The sequence below is a fragment of the Rattus norvegicus genome, chromosome 8, assembly GCF_036323735.1.
Source record: "Rattus norvegicus strain BN/NHsdMcwi chromosome 8, GRCr8, whole genome shotgun sequence".
Lineage (NCBI taxonomy): Eukaryota > Metazoa > Chordata > Mammalia > Rodentia > Muridae > Rattus > Rattus norvegicus.
Genome location: NC_086026.1, coordinates 43,635,948 through 43,652,790, shown reverse-complemented (window position 1 = coordinate 43,652,790; position 16,843 = coordinate 43,635,948). Strand labels below are relative to the sequence as shown.

Below are 16,843 nucleotides of genomic sequence, written 5' to 3'. Positions count from 1 at the left end.
AAAAGGTTTATAGATGATGAAAGATGAGGCACTAAACCTTAGTATGTTATTTGACTAGGGAAATGTCTAAAGAAGAGAAACAAAGTATTTTATTTTATTTTTAAACCTCTTTTATTCATTCTTTGATAATTTTATAAATATAAACAACATATCTTGATCTAACCCATACCTGCTGGGTTCCAGAGTCAACACAGGATCAGAGTTCTCAACTGGAAGCAATGATATCTACACAGCACATAATAAATATACACAGAAAACAATTAGGATAAAAACTGACAGGCAATTTCAAGACTTAAAGTCTCTCCCTCTCTGTATATCTCTGTCTCTCTCTCTGTCTCTCTGTCTCTGTCTCTTTCTCCTCTCTCTTGCTCTCTCTCTTCTCTCTCTCTTCTCCTTTTTCTTCTCCTTTTTCTTCTCCTTTTTCTTCTTCTTCTTCTTCTTCTTCTTCTTCTTCTTCTTCTTCTTCTTCTTCTTCTTCTTCTTCTTTTCTCTTCTTTTCTCTTTCTCTGTTGATTGCTTGCTTGCATCTTGAGGATAAATACACTCTGCATTCTCTTGCACATTCTGCTCTTTTAATTGTGCTTTTCTTTTCTGGAACGCCCACACTCATGCAAACCTCTTTAAATTACCATTTCATTCTCACACACACTCTTCATACACACCTCACATATATATCACAGACACACCACATGCGCTCTCATTTTACTCACACACATAAACTTCATACACACCTCACATTCTTTCTTCCCTCACTCTTCACATGCTCTCCTCGTGCTCTCTTATTCACTCTCACATTCCCCTCTCACATTCACTCTCAGAATTGCTCTCACATTTGCTCCATTCTGTGCTTGCTCGTTTATTCTCTGGCCTTTCTCTTAACACAGGCTTTCATTGATAATCCAAAAGCAGGAAGAGAAAAGCCATCGTGTAATCATTTCCAAATCAAATTCAAAAGAATAACCACATCCCACAACGAATTATGTATTACAATTGTTCCCCAAAGTTTCAAACTTCCCATATTCCCAGGCCTATGTTCATAATAATAATAATAATTGTAAAGTTATTATTATTTAAACATTAACTTTTGACTTATTATATTTCAGAGCTCAAACCTCTGAGATCAGCTACTTGCATTTCCTGTGAAGCTCTAATGATAAAAGACATGGGCAAAGCTGCCATGCAGTGGCCACAAAGTATCAAGTTAACACTTATCTCAGTAGTCCTGCTAGCTTTCTGTTCCTTGCACACAATGACTCTTGTAAGAGTCCATTTTTACTTAGTTCTACTAGTATATAATTTTATATATTCTATACTTCCTTATCCACAAACCACTTCTAAATATTAGGTAAAACTTATTTCCTAAATTCAGTAACATTTTACTTTCTTGAGATCCCAATTTTGGCTCTAATTCATGTTTTAATAATTTCTTTAAAGTTTCTTTGCTCGTCAAGTATTAATCTGGGACTACTATTGTGCAGTTATTAAATTATATCCAAGATGAGAACACACAGAATGCACTGCGGCCTTTAGGACTGTGCTATTCTGTGTCCCTATGCCTCAATTTCAAATTGTTTAAGAATCATTACATCAAGGAACATCTAGTTTTAAAGTATTCAATAGAGCAGAAGGATAATGAAGTGGGAAAGTCAAATGTAATAGAATAATTATGCACACCAAAGCCAACTGAAAAGCAGTCACTCACAAATGAAATCTATACAGCTGTTCTCTAGGGCTAAATTTAGGAGAAATGGGAACAACCTTTTATTACAGAGAGCTGCTGTGGGCTACTGAGATGTTGCCATCATGACCTATTGCATGCAGACTCTTATTTCAAAAGACATATCCCCTGGAGGGAGTGTCTCCTGCTTTTCATGGTTCTAGATGCCTCCATTTTTTACTAAAGTTTGCCATGGGCTTATGAGATGTCTCCATCCCAGCCTAGTGTTGGCAGTCCCTGCCATTGTATGCTGTCCTCAGAACATACCCAACATCTCCTTTTTCTCCCCTTGAACTTCCTTTTTCAAACTATGTTACCAAAAATTTAGAAAAATATGAATTAAAAAAACTCCATATAAATACATATAAGACACAGTAAAGTATACATGATAGGAAATAACTATTAGTAAAATCAATGAGTTATCAGCAATTTTCTTAGTTATCAATAAGCTGATTTGAAAAAAAATATAAGAACATAAATTACCTAAAATATCCTAACTTAACTTTAAGAAAGTGTAAAGTTAGGTGACACACATTGTTTGATTTCAATGTTTCTAAATACCTGTAGTCACTAGTTTATATAGTCAATGAGAAAAGGGACATCGCTGAAATAGACTTACTTGACTGTGGTCCCTAAATAATGCTAATGGCACGAAGATAATTCTAAATTAAGGATGGTGTCTCAAGCATATGTAACAGAAAAAAAACTAGGTATTCATACGTGAAATTTTAATAAATAAAACTCACCCTTAAAAGTTTACAATCCCAGACATGAATTCTTTCACTCCTGATGTACAAGCATCAAAGCTACTAAAAAAAAGTTGGTTGTTCCCAGACCATTTGTGCAAGGGTTGCAGCAGTATACTTATCTTGTCTGGCAAATAGGCATTACAGCATTCAAGTACCTTGTTGGGTGAAACTACTGATAACTTTTTTCCCACAGTAGGCTGTGCATCAAGTTCTAAGACAAAGAATATTACCCAGCAAAAAGGATATTTTCCAGGACTTTACCAACATGATTTCTCCTTATGCTACAGGCAGAATAAAATTTGTCTTCTGATACAGTGTCTTACTCTTTGGTTCAGGGAGAAAACCAAGAGCAGTGGAGATGTTCTTTCTGTTTTAGGACCCTCTGGGGCCTTCTTGAATCATAGGAAAATATTTCACATTTGGCACTGAGATTTTCAGTTAACAACCCTTGTCTTATGGGAGAAACATGGTCTATGTATGTATGGTACATGTCATTAAAGTCTTCTTTCTTATAAATTATACTTTTGAAATATTTGATTTGAATTTAATGTCGATGTCTGTGAATATACTTATGTCCACTTGGGTTCAAGTGCACTCCAAAGCTAGAACCATCAGATTCCTTGATCCTAGAGATACAGGCAGCTTTATGTCATTCATAGGAGTGCTGGAAAACAAACTTTCATCCTCTATAAGAGTACTACATGACTTTAACCACTCAGCCTTCTAAGCAGCCACTAATAAACTTTTAAATTAATATGCATAGTAGTTATATCCAAAATTGTTAGATCTTTATTTCCTTTTTGTTTATATTATTCAAACCTTGACCTGTCCAGCAGGTCCATTTATTCAGAGTCCCGAAGAGGCGATACTTGAGTGTCAAGGGGAGGGGGAGAAAAAAGGAGACCAAGCAAGGTTCTGTTTTCAATGTCTCGTTTGTTGAGGGGAATGTACAGCATTTAAAGCTCTGAAGCAGGAATTGAAGCAGGAACTGAAGCTTAGGGCAGGGGAGTACTGAGAAGTGCCCAAGGACATAATGTAAATCATTAAACTGCAGGATATTCTCCTTAGACACTGAGGCAACTGTCGTCCGGGGATAAGTTCTTTGAAAAGGTCAAGCCCTTCTCAGAAATCTGCTCTTTAGCTTTGCTTAGTTCAGGCATTCGGTCTCCGACATCTCCACCTTTCCTTAACTATCAGTAGGAGGAAGTTCTGTCTATATGGTGTGCATCCACAACCATCAACTGGTTGATGTCTTAGTCTAGACAGGTTTCCCCATGTCTGGCACTCTCACTTAGGTTTCATTATTTCTGCCAGGGTGGAAGTAGTGGTCTGAGATAGATCAGACATGCCTCACAAAGTGTCCAGCTCAGCCATGGTGAGCCATTTTTGCAGTTAGGACTGCACCCCAATGGCTAGGAATGATCTTATGCTTTAACACACCATTCTGGGCTATACGTGTGTGTTTTGTAAGAGTGGGCGACCCAGATCATGGACCCGTGCTAATCCCATCATAGGGTTTCTTCACAGAGGTGAGGTGTGTGCCTGGTATGTGGCACCATAATTGTTCCCGTCATTGACGCTTTCACCAGCCACTGATTTTCCAGCCTGAGATATAGGCTGTATTTAGGGTGGAGAAGTTGAGGCCAACTGCAGGTGACCCAAGGGGAGTATCACACTCCCCGGTTGTCTCAGCCTCCTCACAATGGAGGTGGTGGTAATGGACTGAGACCTGCTTGGTAGCTGAATTCACCTGGGCCTTGATAAAATCAGTTAACTTTCTAAGCACCCATGGACCAAGGGAGACAAGTAGCAGGAGTCCTATAAAGGGACCCAGGATACTGGGTAGAAGAGTGGTGATCAGGGGAGAGGCAGAAAACCAAATTTTTATACCAGGCTTCACTCTTTTCTCTTTCTTTTTGTCTCTTCTGTAGACTTTCTCCTACTTTTTGTAGGCTGTTTACTACTAATTCTGTCTTATCAGCATAAAAGCAACACTCCTCCTTGAGGGCCACACAGAGCCATCCCTGTTGGAGAAAGGGAAGATCTAATCTATCCCTTCTATATTGTAGAGCAACCTCAGCCAAGGAAGCGACTGAATATTTAAGATAGGTTATTCCTTGTTGAAGCTCACTGATATCCCTGTCTATGGTGGCATTGAGCTGATGATAACTCTGTTGGGAGGTGATAAGGGAGGCAACCCCAGTTCCTGTCCCCACAAGTGACAGGCCTAGGAGTACTGCAAGAGTCACAGCAGTGATGGGTTCTCTCTTTGTACGAGTGGAGGTGCCTCTTTCCCAGAACTTCAGGAACTCAAGATTGGGCCAAGGAACTTGTGCAGCGGTGGTGGAGTTGGCAGACACCACATCTCTGGCGCCATTAAGAATCACCCAGGTATAGTTGAAGGTCTGACGAGGCAATGTAGCAAGGGCAGACCTGATGATGTTTCCAGGGATCCAGATGAAGGGAAACATGGTCAGCATGATCTGTAATTAAGCACAGTTAGACTTTTCCTCAGGGTTGTCCCCTGGGTGGGTTAAAGGCCTTAACAAGGCACTTGGTTAGCCAACAGGCGCCCCCAGTCTTTGAATCATAAATGCAGGCTGATCCCTGTCCCCAAATGAGGACCAGATCAGGGGCATGTCATTGGGATGTTAATGGGCCCTTCCATAGGGCTGGTGCATAACCATAAGAATTATGGGGGTGCCATAGGCGGTCTGCTGCAGTTTTTCTATCCTTCTCCATGACAAGTTAGTTAAGGACAAAGAGTGCATGATTTATTAAATTTTTGTGATTACCAGGGAGGGGGAATAATATTCCCCCATTTGACTGTAATTTATGGATCATATTTTTAAGGGTGTGGTGAGTTCTTTCAACTATACCCTGTTGCTGGGATTATAAGGAATGCCCGTGACATGTTTAATTCCGAGTTGGGAACAAGAGTCTTTAAAATTAGAACTAGTATATTCAGGTCCATTATCTGTTTTAACAATCTTAGGTTGAGGTAAAACTGTGAGGCAAGCCAGAACATGATTTATAACATCTTTGGTGGCCTCCCCTCTCTGCAGGGATGCATAGATAAAGCCACTAAAGCTATCAATGGTGACATGAATATATTTTAATTTACCAAAGGAGGGAAGATGGGTGACAACCATTTGCCAGAACTCTCCAGGAACCAGCCCATGGGGGTTGACCCCTAGGTGGGGGTCAGGCAGTAGGGTCACACAGCCTTTGCAATTACGGACTATTTGGCAAGCCTGTTCACGGGTGATCTTATATTTAATCCTAAGTGTGTGTGCATTAAGGTGCTGTAAGTTATGTGCTTTTTGGGCAAGTGTAAGGGGCATAGAGAAGGCCAAGGCCACGAGCCAGGTGAGGCGTTCAACGGCATCATTACCATCAGCCAAGGGGCTTGGCAATCCAGTATGTGCTCGGATGTGTCCCAGAAAGAAGGGGCAAGGATGCCTCTGAATATTCTTTTGTAAGCTGGAAAACAGGGGTAAGAATTGGTGGTAGGCCGAATATAGGGCACTGTTTCTAACTGGGGGATAGAAAAGGCAAGATATCAGCTATCCGTATATAGGTTAAAGGGTGCATCAGGCAGCGCACGAAATACTTCGAGGATAGCTTGAAGCTCTACCAGCTGAGCGGAATCTAAAGGAATAGAGAACTGTTTTATTTGACCATCAATGGAAAATGCAGCTTGTCCATTAGAGGAGCCGTCTGTAAAACAAGGTGGACTCCTGACATAGGGTGATCACATGTTACCTTTGGAAAACTGTATCAACTTATCTGAGGAGTAATGATTATCTATCTTACCCTGAAAGGCAATGCAGCTAATTGACCACTCATCTACATGTTGACTGAGACAAGAGAGCTGGGAGGGGCTATAGGGTAATATTAAAGCATCGGGGTCCCTTCCAAAGAGCTTATGGGACTGTTCTCTTCCAAGACATATGATTTGTGCCACGAGCAAGGGATAGGTGGGAAGGACCCTAGTAGAAGAGGCAGGTAAATATATCCAGTAAAGAGGATATTGCTGCCAAAAACCTGCTGTTGGAGAAGAGGGTGTAGGAAGGACCTCATTGGAAAATGTCGAGAATACCAGTGAAAAATCACAAGGAGGAGCTTCCTGTTTCTCAAGATTGTTTAACTTTATGGTCTGCTAATTCCTGAGAGAAGCTTCCTGCATCTAAAGATTGTTCTCTAAGATTTTAATCTAAATTTATGGTCAGCTAGTTCCTGGGAGAGAGTTGTCAAACCAGCCAATGTAATTACACATTCTATAATCCTAGAAGAAGCTTCCTGGAACATACAATTCTGGGGCCTAAGCTGTTTCTTCTGCTCTAAACTTTGTGTCTAGGGGGGACAACTTTAAAACTTTTACCTTTCATCCCCCACTTCTTCTAGTGGCTAGTTCTAATCATAGAACTAAATTAAAGCATGATGTTGCTGACGTAACATCAAACTCTGAACAGCACTTACTCTTTCTCTAATGAAGGTAACTAGCTTATTTAACACACATGGACCTATATCAAGAAGCAGAAGCAAAATTAAGAAGGGTCCTATAAGGGAAGATGTCAGAGTAGTCATCCAAGGAGATATACTAAATAAGCTCTTGAACCATCCCTGATGCACTTTTGTCTCTCTGTCTTTTGTCTAACCTTGTCTTAGGTTTACTTATGGAGTCTTTAATTAGTTCTGAATGGTCTACATAGAAGCAACATTTTTCTTTTAGTGTAGCACACAGACCTCCTTCTTTAAGGTTATCAGGTATAATCTTCTTTTATTCTGAAGGACTATCTCTGAGAGGGGGTTTAGGGATTCTTGGAGGTCAGCTAAAAAGTCTTTTTTATTTATATCTAAGTCAATGGCAGTCCTGAATTCTCCATAAGCCTTGTGATGCAGGGCAACAGCAGATGTCCTTGTAGCTGCCCTCGCAGCACCTAGATTCAGCCTAAAGATAGCCCTAAGTAATTCTCAACTCTCTTTTGTGTCTTGGTAAATCTTTAGCATCAGGATTCCAATCTGGATACTATCTGAAACTACACACAAAGGTCATGACTGCCTTTTAGAACTTCTAAACTTATACAGGTTGTGATCCCTGAGGCACAGTCCCAAGAAGTGTAAGGAGTACTAACATATGCAATGTGACATCATTTGCAATAGAGATCAAGCTTATCCCCACACCTATCCTGATGGAACCCAGAGCAAACATGAAATTCTTGTTTCTAAAGCACACTCCTCAAGTGAGCATTATAGATTTCCTGTAACAGGTACCAACAAGAATCTCAAGTGGGATGGTGAGAAAACAAGAAGAGGGTCAGGAAATAGAGGTCCACTGAAGAGGGCAAAAGCATTCAGTCACCCAGAAAGACAATCAAAAGATTAACAAACAAAAAAACCAAAAGTGCAGATAAAAACAAAAACAAAGCGGCTGCTGCAAGATTGCCACAAAACCTGAACTGATTCAGATGGGAGCTTCCATGAGCTCACCAAGGAGAGATTAAGGGGAGCAGATTCCACAGCACTCCTCCTTCCTAACCAGAATCTTCCCATTGTCAAAGTCACAAGTAACACAAAACAAAGATCTAAGACACGCAGGCAAAGACCACTATGTAAATACAGACAGCGGGAAAGACGGGCCTTTTCTCCAATCCATGAGAATCATCTAATCCTCACTGGCACCAAGATGGGAATCTCCCAGGCATCCCTGGGGTCCCTTCTCACCTCCTGGGACATCACCCAGGGCAGCAATCGGTGAGCCCCTGGCACATCTACCGCTCACATTTGCATCTCTCCTGAGACATGAGCCTCCCTCTCAGCCCGAGATGGGAGCAATTGCTAAACCAGAACTCCAGAACTCACAAGCAAATACAGACCCAGAGTAGCAAATACAGACCCAGAGTTTAGCCAGCAAAAAACACAAAAACAGAAAGACACAGATGCTATTTCCTGAATCGGAACGGCTTCGGATCCTTTTTCTTACAATAAGTCATTTCAACACTTTCCAACCTTGTCCCAACTATAGGAGCTAATTTCTGGTCCTTCAATAATAAATCAAAGACAAGTTTCTGACACAACGACAAAAAAATTTAATGAGATCCTTTTTTCTTAACTCTTATTCCTCTCTCCTTGAGTGAGCACTTGATCTCTTCTATGAAACAAGCTTCTGTAGATAATTGCTTCCCCATGATAATCGGACGACAATTATTTGGCTGGCATTTTTACCTCCCTCTCCAGCGACGCATGAGCGATGCGGCCTGAAGAGTCCTCAACTTCTCCTCTGTGGATCCTTTGTCTCTGTCGTCCGGTAGTTGGCTCTGCTTCAGGTCCCTGTTTGGCCGCCACGAGACCCGTCCAGCAGGTCCATTTATTCAGGGTCCCAAAGAGGTGCTACCTGAGGGTCAAGGGGGAAAAAAGAAGGAGACCAAGCAAGGTTCTGTTGTCAACATCTCGTTAATTGAGAGGAATGTACAGATTTAAAGCTCTGAAGCAGGAATTGAAGCAAGAACTGAAGCTTAGGGCGGGGGAATACTGGGAAGTACCCAAGAACATAAGGTAAATCATTAAACTGAAAGATATTCTCCATAGACACTGAGGCAACAGTCTACCAGGGACAAGTTCTTTGAAAAGGTCAAGCCCTTCTCAAGAATCTGATCAGGGCAGGGATTTAGCTTTGTTTAGTTCAGAAGTCCGGTCCCCGACAAAACCTAATACTTCCTTATATCTCCCGATGCATTCACGTGCTTACACATTTATCCCCTACTTTATCTTTTTTTTAAAGAAGACACATTTATTTAGTGTCATGATCAGACTTTTACATTTAGCTATCAACAGCATGGTTGAAAAAGGTCTACAGTAAAACCCTTCATTGGAATTCTTTACACTTTCCACAGAACAGAAACTTAAAATAACCTGTTATACAATTAGTCACAGATACAGTCCTGGAGTTTTTGCCCACACACATGAGTATTGTCTAAAACATGTCTTCTTTGTAGCAGCTAGGCCCTGCCACCACTGTGCTTGGCTGAGTTCACAAATCTGTTGTAACCTGGAGCTTCCCTGTCTCTTCTCTGGCTCTCCTCTCCTGCTAAGCTTTGCTTCCTGGTTGTAATTAGAACCTCCTGCCACTGCCATAGCTATTGCTGCTGCCGGACCCTCCATAGCCACCTTGGTTTCATGGTTTAGCAAAGTACTGGCCTCCACGACCATAAGGGCCAAAGCTCCCGCCTCCAAAGTTTCCTCCTTTCATTGGTCCAAAATTTGATGACTGGTTGTTGTAATTGCCAAAATCATTGTACTTCCACCACCTCCAAAATTGCTTCCATCATTGTCAATTCCATTATAGCCATCCCCACTGCCACCATATCCACCACCACCACGGCTGCCACCAAAGCCACCACGACCACTGAAGTTCCCTCCTCAACCAAAATTGTTATTGCCACCGAAACCACCTCCACGACCACCACCAAAGTTTCCGGAACCACTTCGACCTCTCTGGCTGGATGAAGCACTAGCCATCTCTTGTTTCGACGGAGCCTTTCTTACTTCACAGTTGTGGCCATTCACAGTATGGTATTTCTGAATAACAATCTTATCCACAGAGTCACGGTCATCAAAGGTGACAAACGCAAATCCCCTCTTTTTTCCACTGCCTCTGTCAGTCACAATTTCAATCACTTCAGTTTTCCCATACTGCCCAAAATAATCTCGTAGGTGATGTTCTTCAGTGTCTTCTTTAATAGCACCAACAAAGATTTTCATATTTAAGTAGGCACCTGGTCTCTGAGAATCTTCTATTGACACAGCTCTCTTAGGTTCCACAACTCTTCCATCCACCTTGTGTGGTCTTGCATTCATGGCAGCATCCACTTCCTCCACAGTGGCATATGTGACAAACCCAAAGCCTCTGGATCTTTTGGTGTTTGGATCTCTCATTACCACACAGTCGGTGAGTGTTCCCCATTGCTCAAAATGGCTCCTCAGACTCTCGTCGGTTGTTTCGAAGCTCAGCCCTCCAATGAAGAGCTTCCGCACCTGTTCCGGTTCCATGGAATCTCTGACTTAGACATGACGATAGGATGATGAGAGCGTTCAGCGATGCTTCCTCACCAGCGTCAAAGAGCAGAAAGGAATAAGATAACAAACGTGTCCCTTATCCCCTACTTTATTAGCACATGTATTCTACTAGTACTCTCACCTTGTAAGGCTGAGGACCTGCACATTCTCAAAGACTCTTTCCTGATTTCTAAATTTGATAGATGCCCAAAATTAAACTTTGAGTCTAAAAAGTTAGAATAAGATGAAAAATCCTGAGTGAGCTAACCCAATCACAGAAAGACATACATGGTATGCACTCATTGATAAGTGGCTATTAGCCCAAATGCTTGAATTACCCTAGATCCCTAGAACAAATGAAACTCAAGACGGATGATCAAAATGTGAATGCTTCACTCTTTCTTTAAATGAGGAAAAAGAATACCCTTGGCAGGGAAGGGAGAGGCAAAGATTAAAACAGAGACTGAAGGAACACCCATTCAGAGCCTGCCCCACATGTGGCCCATACATATGCAGCCACCCAATTAGACAAGATGGATGAAGCAAAGAAGTGCAGACCGACAGGAGCCGGATGTAGATCGCTCCTGAGAGACACAGCCAGAATACAGCAAATACAGAGGCGAATGCCAGCAGCAAACCACTGAACTGAGAATGGTAAACACCTTAACAAAGTGGATGGGTATAAAATTAACTCATATAAATCAGTAGCCTTCCTCCATACAAAAGAGAAACAAGCCGAGAAATAAATTATGGATACGACAGCCTTCATAACAGTCCCAAATGATATAAAACACCTCGTTGTGAATTTAACTAAGCAAGGGAAAAATCTGTATGATAAGACCTTTAAGCCTCTGAAGATAGAAATTGAAGAAGATCTCAGAAGATGGACAGATCTTCCATGCTCATGCATTGGCAGGAATAATATAGTAAAAATGGCTATTTTACAAAAAGCAATCTACAGATTCAATGTATTTCCCATTAAAATTTCACCTCAATTCTTTACAGAGTTAGACAGAACAATTTGCAAATTCATCTGGATAATCCAGGATAGCTAAAACTATCCTCAACAATAAAAGGACTTCTGGGGGAATAAGTATCCCTTAACTCAAGCAGTATTTCACAGCAATAGTGAGTAAAACTGCATGGTATTGGTACAGAGACAGACAGATAGAGCAGGGAAAAGAATTGAAGACCCAGAAATGAACCCACACAACTGTGGTCATTTAATTTTTGAAAAAGGAGCTGAAACCATCCAATGGAAAAAGATAGCATTTTCAGCAAATGGTGCTGGTTCAACTGGAGGTCAGCATGTAGAAGAATGCTGATCTATCCATTCATATCACCCTGTACAAAGCTAATGTCCAAATGGATCAAGGACTTACACATCAAACCAGATACACTCAAACTAATAGATGAAAATGTGGGGAAGAATCTTGAACACCTGGGCACTGGAGAAAATTTGCTGAACAAAGCACCAAAAGCTTAGGCTCTAAGATCATAAACGACAAATGGTATCTCATAAAACTGCAAAGCTTCCGTAAGGCAAAAAACACTGTTGTTAGGACAAAATGGCAACCAACAGATTGGGAAAAGATCTTTACCAATCCTCCAACTGATAGAGGGCTTATATTTAAAATATACAAAGAACTCAAGAACTTAGACTGCAGGGAGACAAATAACCCTATCAAAAAATCGGGTTCAGAGCTAAACAAGGAATTCACAGTTGAGGAATGCCGAATGGCTGAGAAACACCTAAAAAAATCTTGAACATCTTTATTCATAAGGGAAATGCAAATCAAAATAACCCTGTGTCTCACCTCACACCAGTGAGAATGGCTAAGATCAAAAACTCGTGTGACAGCAGATGCTGTCTAGGAGGTGGAGAAAGAGGAACACTCCTCCATTGTTGGTGGGATTGCAGACTGGTACAACCATTCCGGAAATCAGTCTGGAGGTTCTTCAGAAAATTGGACATTGCATTACCTGAGGATCCAGCTATACTACTCTTGGGCATATACCCAAAAGATGCCCAAACATATAACAAAGACACATGCTCCACTATGTTCATAGCAGCCTTATTTATAGTTGCCAGAAGGTGGGAAGAACCCAGAGACACTTCGAAAGAGGAATGGATACAGAAAATATGTTATATCTGCACAATGGAATACTACTCAGCTATCAAAAACAATGACTTTATGAAATTCATAAGCAAATGGATGGAACTGGAAAATATTGTCCTGAGTGTGCTAATCCAATCACAGAAGAACACACCTGGTATGAACTCATTGATAAACGGATATTACCCCAAATTCTCTAATTACCCTAGATTCACAGAACACATGAATCTCAAGAAGGATGACTAAAATGCAAATGCTTCACTCCTTCTTTAAAAGCGGAACAAGATTACCCTTGGCAGGGAATAGGGAGGCAAAGATTAAAACAGAGGCAGAAGGAACACCCATTCAGAGCCTACCCTATGTGTCACCCATACATATACAGCCACCAAACTAGATAAGATGGATGAAGCAAAGAAGTGCAGGCTGATAGGAAGCAGATGTAGATCTCTCCTTAGAGACACAGCCAGAATACAGCAAATACATAGGCAAATGCCAGCAGCAAACCACTGAACTGAGAACGGGACCCCCGTTTAAGGATTCAGAGAAAGGACTGAAAGAGCTTGAAGGGGCTCGAGACCCCATATGAACAACAACTCCAACAAACCAGAGTTTCCAGGGACTAAGCTCCTACACCAAGACTGTACATGGACTGACCCTGGGCTCCAAACACATAGGTAGCAATGAATAGCCTAGTAAGATCACCAGTGGAAGGGTAAGCCCTTGGTCCTGCCAAAACTGAACCCCCAGTGAACGTGTTTGTTCGGGGGAGAGCGGTAAGGGGGATAGGATGGCGATGGAAACACCCACATAGAAGGGGAGGGCTAGGGTTTAGGGGGATGTTGGCTCAGAAACTTGGAAAGAAAACTACAATTGAAATGTAAATAAGAAATACCCAAGTTAATGAAGATGGAGAAAAAAATAAAAAAGAAATAGTAAAACTACTCAGAAGAGTAGAATAAGCCTCTTCCGGTGATGAATTCCCATAATGTTGTAAAACACAGAGTGGTCATCTCTCAAGTCGCATATACACAAACAACAAAAACAGCCTCAGCACACTGTGCATCTTATGTTAAAATTTGATTCATTGCTCTTTCGTAATGAGTATACACACACACACACACACACACACACACACACACATACATACATAATTGGATCTAATTTCCAATTCATCTAGTAATAACTCCTTTACATTTATTTATTTACAAAAGTTTGCATTGAGTATATATTTATATGCATATCTGCACTTGTTTCTATTTGTATTAGGGGCTGGAGAGATGGCTCAGCCGTTAAAGGCTAGGCTCACAACCAAAAATATTTGTATTAGGCACATTTTGGAGCCTTCTGAGTCCTAAAGAAGTGTTTCAGTGCAAATACCCTTGATCTGTAGGTATGGATGGTTGTAATTACCCTGAGGTGGACATTGTGAACAAAACTAGGTCCTTTACTAGAATATTAAATAACCTTGTCCACTAAGCAATCTTTGTATCTCATAATATAATAATGTTTAGAGTGTCCTGTTCTTACAACTACTGAGGAAGGCCTTTTCAAATGTATGATCATCAATCTCCTTACCTTCTTCAACCTCAATAACAGTCTTCTCAACAATTTTAATAGAAATTTAAAAAATGGTTTAAATGACGATGGAAATAAAAAGGACCAACAATTTTCCATAAAAAGTTTAAAATGGACAAATAAGAAGATACATCCTTCACAATCATATTAGCATAGCTATTGTTGTCCTTGTTCAGTGCATGTTTAAACAGTCATGTTGATAAGACATCATGGCTGTAGCTTCTGATATTTCCAAGTGACACAATCTCACAGCAAACCCCAGAATACTCTGGCCTTTATAACTTTTCAAACATACCCTTAAAATGCCCAATACTTTTCTTTTTTCGGGGAGGATAGGGTTTATTTCACTTACAGGTCATAGTTCATCGTGAAGGGAAGTCAGGGCAGGAACTCAAGCAGGACCAAAGGCAGGAACTAACAGAGGAACTCTGCTTATTGGCTTGATTCCATAGATGCCCAATACTTATGCCTAGTGGTTGTCTTGTAGGTATATCTGTTGTGACTGGGAGACTGGGATCCGCAACAAATTTTGAACTGTTGTGGCTTTCTGAAGTGGTCTCTGTCTTGAGGGAAAAAATTCTCATGTATCTGAAGGCAAGGGTATACAGCACAGTGGTTGCACAATTTCAGTGGCCTGGTGAGGCTATTTCCTGGTTCCTAAATGATTCTCTTCTGTGTATTCACACACAAGAGAAGAAACTAGATTTCTTTTTGTCTTTTTTTTTAATAAGGACATGAGTCTCATTCCTAAGAGTTTTCTATCATGACCTAATTATCTCCCAAAAGCCTCACCCCCAAATTCCACCACCTCAGATTCCAACACAGGGATCGTTGGTGATTTACATATCTGGTTCATAAGACTCATGAGAGAAGCTGACAGTGGAGAGTAGCATATAAGGCGATATAAACAGTCTCACCACTTAGTCAGTTTCCATCACAATGTTTTATCTAACCAAAATAAGGAAACCAAATAAAGATATTAAAATCGGTATCTGTTGCTCTTGGAAAGACCTTATTGAACACCTAAAAGATTATTGCCTAGAGGAATATATTCACAACATAATCGAAATGCTTAAATAAGAAAGAGACAGAGAAAAATAGTAGGACCCGGGTGTTATAAAGCAGAAAACTGTAAAAGTTTGACAGGGTATATTGTTTGGGAGAATGGAGTGTAAAGGAACTTAAATTGCTGAGGGAGATGGTATAAAGAATAAATAATTTTTCTCCTGCATGTCCTACAGAGGAAATCTCACTGAGTAGAACAATCTAGCTTCAAATTCATAAAAAACCTACTGCTTATACTGCTGAAATATTGGGAATTAATGTATGCACCACCATGCCTTAGTATCATATATGTTGCCTTACTCACACCAGAGAAGTAAAAAACATGTGTAATTTTCAAAAAGACTGAGGAAGATGGTAGAGTTATTGTTTGATGGATGAACAAACCATTGTAAAATGTCTCACCGAACTGCTCATCAAGGGCAGGTGTCAGCTCTGTTATAGTCACTGCTGAAGATGCAGCATCTAGTAACAGTGCTAGTTTCAGTCTTCTTGGATTTGTGTAAGAAAGGTCAGGATGAACCTGAGGAAGAAGAGTATTTATTCTGTTATTCTCAAAGGGATAGAAGAAGGTAAGGAAGGAAATCAGGATCTCAAAAAGGGTAGGATATACAGAGGGTGGTGGGGAGCACTGAGCATTTCTCTATGCCCAGGTGAGCCATCCAACTATGTATAGCTGATGCAGAGTCTAAGCTGGTTTCAGGGCTTGGGAAGTGTTGGGAAAGAGCGTGAAGGTTTACAATGACACAGGAGGAGGTTCAGTGGCTAAGGACTATTCTTGGAATAGGCCAAGATTGGCTAGGCTTCTAACATTTGTTGCAGAAAGGTTTGACCTTGCAGCCTTTACTTTCATTGGCCTTATTTCCCAAGATCAGTCTTTGATTAAAGCACATATGAGAACATTGCTGGATCCTGTACAGAATCCAGCCACACAGCGAGAAATTAATCAAGGGCCAAAATGTGAGTGCTGGTCACATCTATGGTTCAGTAAATGAGGATTCAGACTCCAGTGAGATCACACCTATAGCCATTATTCCTCATATTCTGATCTGCTCACAGCAAGACTCCAATTCCAATTTTGTGAATTGGAAATTTTAGGCCCCAAATTTTGTCTACTGGAGGACTATGTACACCTAGAAATTCCTTGGAAACCATGCAGGGTACCACCAAATGAATACTCTTTCTTCTGAGGCATTTTCTTCTGAGAAAGACACATTAATAACTAGTAGAGAAACTGAGAGAATGTTACTACATTAAATGGAAAGCATATTCTTCTAGTTTCCACCACTATTCCCCGGGGACAGGGAAGTGCGTACCACTTGAGAGAAAGCAAAATCCATCACCTCGAGACTTTGTGCCTTATATTCCAGAAGAAGCTGCCCTCAAGTTAAATGGAACACATTTGTTCGTTTTTGGTGTCACAGGCACTGTCAGTTCAGAGCTGAACATAGTGAACTGGACACATGCCAGAGATAAAACTGGAAAAGCAAATGTAAGAGGTTCGGATGGGGTCCAGACTCAAGCATCTTATGAGAGCTGAGGCAGTAGCTCTGATGAATGAATAA

At 40.8% G+C, this 16,843-nt stretch overlaps 1 long non-coding RNA gene and 1 pseudogene across 9 annotated transcripts in view; both read right to left on the bottom strand.

Annotated features, from left to right (window-relative positions):
* Window positions 1–8,997, bottom strand: part of LOC120094112 (uncharacterized) — a 34,164-nt gene extending 25,167 nt beyond the window's left edge. For 6 of the 9 annotated variants that reach the window (XR_010054129.1, XR_005488047.2, XR_005488050.2 and 3 more), the window contains exon 1: window positions 170–8,990. This is a non-coding gene — a long non-coding RNA (uncharacterized LOC120094112). Of the gene's footprint in view, window positions 1–169 lie in introns of all 9 variants that reach the window. The other 3 variants (XR_005488052.2, XR_010054126.1, XR_010054125.1) reach the window with 2 other exon arrangements.
* Window positions 8,998–9,357: 360 nt separating this feature from the next.
* On the bottom strand, window positions 9,358–10,538 carry Hnrnpa1-ps21 (heterogeneous nuclear ribonucleoprotein A1, pseudogene 21; annotated as a pseudogene).
* Window positions 10,539–16,843: the final 6,305 nt, after the last annotated feature.